The sequence below is a fragment of the Panthera leo genome, chromosome F3, assembly GCF_018350215.1.
Source record: "Panthera leo isolate Ple1 chromosome F3, P.leo_Ple1_pat1.1, whole genome shotgun sequence".
Taxonomy (NCBI): Eukaryota; Metazoa; Chordata; class Mammalia; order Carnivora; family Felidae; genus Panthera; species Panthera leo.
The window spans coordinates 51,453,510-51,456,687 of NC_056696.1; the positions used below are offsets into that span (position 1 = coordinate 51,453,510).

Consider the following 3,178-nt stretch of genomic DNA (forward strand, 5'->3'; position numbering starts at 1 on the left):
TGAAAACGCAATGACGTATTTAATTTAATGTTAGTTGTATACAGCCAATGTGGAGTTCTGAATTTCATTGCGAAGGGGTAAGGTGGGTAGCTAATAATCAGTTCAATTCAATTTTCCCATCTGCATAATTTATTTGCTCACTTCATTTCAAAGTTTTATATAACAATAGAGAACTGGTATAATTCATTTAATAATAAGTCCATGTTAAGATCACTTAAATATTTTACTTATATTCATTCAACTATACATGAGATATCCTGCCAGATCACTATGCTTCAAAGTAAAGTACATTTTCACAATTTCAAAGTAATTGAGTAAATGGAAGATAGACTAAAAAATGATAATTTTATAGAGAAAGCACTAATATCATTATATAAACGTATTCTGTAGTTTTAGTAAAAATTACTTTTTTTACATCTGAGTGGGAATATGGTAATTATTGCTAAAACCACACATGTCAAAATAATACATTTATGTGATCCCTTCAATACTAAATGTACTATAATTGGAAGACACAAAGAAGATTAGCATTGCCCCTATGCAAGGATGATATACAAATTCATGAAACATTTCAAATTTTGTGCAGTTCCCAAGTGAGCCCTTTGCAGATTAACTCAATTAAAAAAAAATAAACAAAAACACGAGTCAAAGCACAATGTGAGACACTGAATAATAAAATTGTGATATTTCATTAGAAATACATTTATGTAAACACTAGAAATACATGTGAATGAAGTTGAGTTACACCTAAAAAATAAAAAGGACTGTAAATAGAATCTATATGAGATGGAAAATAATATACACACTTGATTTTTTACCTTAAACCTTGAATTTTTGTCCTGTCCAATTTAGATCAATTTGTTTTCTGATGTCTCCAGATTAAATTGGCAGTGTCTAAAAGTCTTGTTTGGTGCTACTAGAGAGAAATTTTGTTTGTGTGAGGGAAAGTTTATAGTTGTGCTACCCATTGTTCAATAAATACATTGATTTATCAAACACGATATGCATATTTTTTTAAAAAATGAATGAAAAATTCATTATTGCAGAAGTTTAATATCTGGTTAGAAATAAATGAAGGTCAATGTTTTCTTTCTAGCTTGTGTTCAAGTTGTGGTTGGCCAAATTATTGATCTTGATTTTTTCACTCCACAGCAGGTATCATATATCTAAACCCTTGCGATGGCCTCATGATAGCAGATTGCGTTTCCTCACCTCTTGACTTTGGGCTTGACCAGATTATTCATTCTGATCAATTTAATATTGATGGGTGGGAAACAGAGGTTTCAAATGCACTTATGAGTTTGGATTGCATTCCTGACCTCTGTCATTATGAAAAGACTTTTTTTTTCAGTCTTATCTAAATACTTTTTTCCTTATTAACATAATGAATATATTTTCCAGTATTCTATTATCAAACCTTCATATTTGTTATTTCATGTTTAGTTATTCGACTCAGAATTCATTTATTTATTTAGGTTTGGGGATAAAGTATAAAACAAAACAAAACAATTGTTTTATCTTCCTTTTTAATGTGGTTATACTGATGTACCTGTGCCATTCATCAAAAAGTCTATCCTGTCCATATTTCTTTGTAATGCCTCTTCAACTTCATGCTATTGTTCCCTATGTCGATAGGTCTGTTTCTGGGTTCTATATTTTGTTTTACTAGTATACATCCTATCCATATTGTACTGATTGTCTTTTTCCCTTTGAATTACCATGGGACTTTTGTCAAAATTCATTCTTCAACATGAAACAAACTACAGAAATTGATTTTAAGTAAATTTTTTATCTTCAAGTGACCCTGAGCTATTCTTAGCTCTTTCTATTGCCAAATATATTTTAAAATCAGTTTTTCAATTCCAGAGAAATATTCTTATGAAAACATCCTTTTCCAAAATAACTGTACCAATTTATATCCCCATCTGGGATGAGTTTCTGTTGCCCCACATTCTCAAGAAATACACCAATGATTATATGTACAATTGTATAATGATGAATAAAAGTGGCAAGAATCAACATCTAGCCTTGTTTCTTATCTTGAACTTCTAATATGAATGTAGTGGTATTTTTAGAAAGATATCTTTTATTACAGAAATGTGTCCTTCTATGTTCTATTTTTAAATTGTTGAATATTGTCAACCTTTCATTAACTCTTATCTTTAATTGTGTTAATTACTTTTTTGTGTACCTATCAAGATGGTGATATGTTTTTAATCTGTATATATGGAAATTATATAAATTGCTTTTTGTTTATTTTTTAAATATTTATTGAGGGGAGGAGGGAAGAGAGAGAGAGAGAGAGAGAATCAAGCACTCTCCATTCTCAGAGCAGAGCCTGATGCAGGGCTCAATGTCACCAACCTGAGATCAGACCTGAGCTGAAATCAAAAGTCAGACACTTAACCAATAGAGCACCCTTTGAACAACTTTTTAATTTTTTTCTTTTTTTTTAAATGTTTATTTATTTTTTGAGAGAGAAAGACAGAACACGAACTGGGGGGGGGGGGGGGGAGACCACGAGAGAGGGAGACACAGAATCTGAATCAGGCTCCAATCCAGGCTCTGAGCTTCAGCTTCAGTTTATATTCTAGGATATACATAAGTTGGATGTAATTTATCACTGTCTGTTATATATTGCTAGACTTAATTTGTTAATATCTTAATTTATAAATTATCTATATCTATATATCAATTGATACGTATATATTCTTTTATTCATGAATATTTGGGTTTGTAGTTTCCTTTTCTCATAATATTTTTGTTTCATTTTGATATCAAGATTTTATTAGTCTCATAAAATAAATTAGAATGAAATGCTTCTCTCTAGGTACAGCTACTTTTCTTCCAATTCCAATTGTACATTGTGTAGAATTAAGGAATTGTAAGGAGTACCAGTAATATCTGATGAGGTTTTTGGGGATGATAGTGAGGTTCGTGGGACCAGAGCAGACGGCCAAGAAAGAATTCTTGAAGACGTCTTTGGTGCAAAACGGTGATTTTATTAAAGCATGGGGACAGGACCCTTGGACAGGAAGAGCTGCCCCAGGACCATGAGGAGACACTGGTTATATACTTGGGAGTTGGAGGAGGTAAAGTCCAGGGGCAGTTTCCAATGAGACTTTCATATGTTAAAGAAGATGCACAGGATACTGGAGGCCTAGCTATTGTCAAGTTA

The 3,178-nt window shown here is 31.8% G+C and overlaps 1 non-coding gene across 1 annotated transcript; it reads left to right on the top strand.

Annotated features, from left to right (window-relative positions):
* Positions 1 to 475: 475 nt before the first annotated feature.
* LOC122212494 lies at positions 476 to 581 on the top strand. The gene has a single exon (XR_006199173.1). It is a non-coding gene; the product is annotated as a U6 spliceosomal RNA (small nuclear RNA).
* Positions 582 to 3,178: the final 2,597 nt, after the last annotated feature.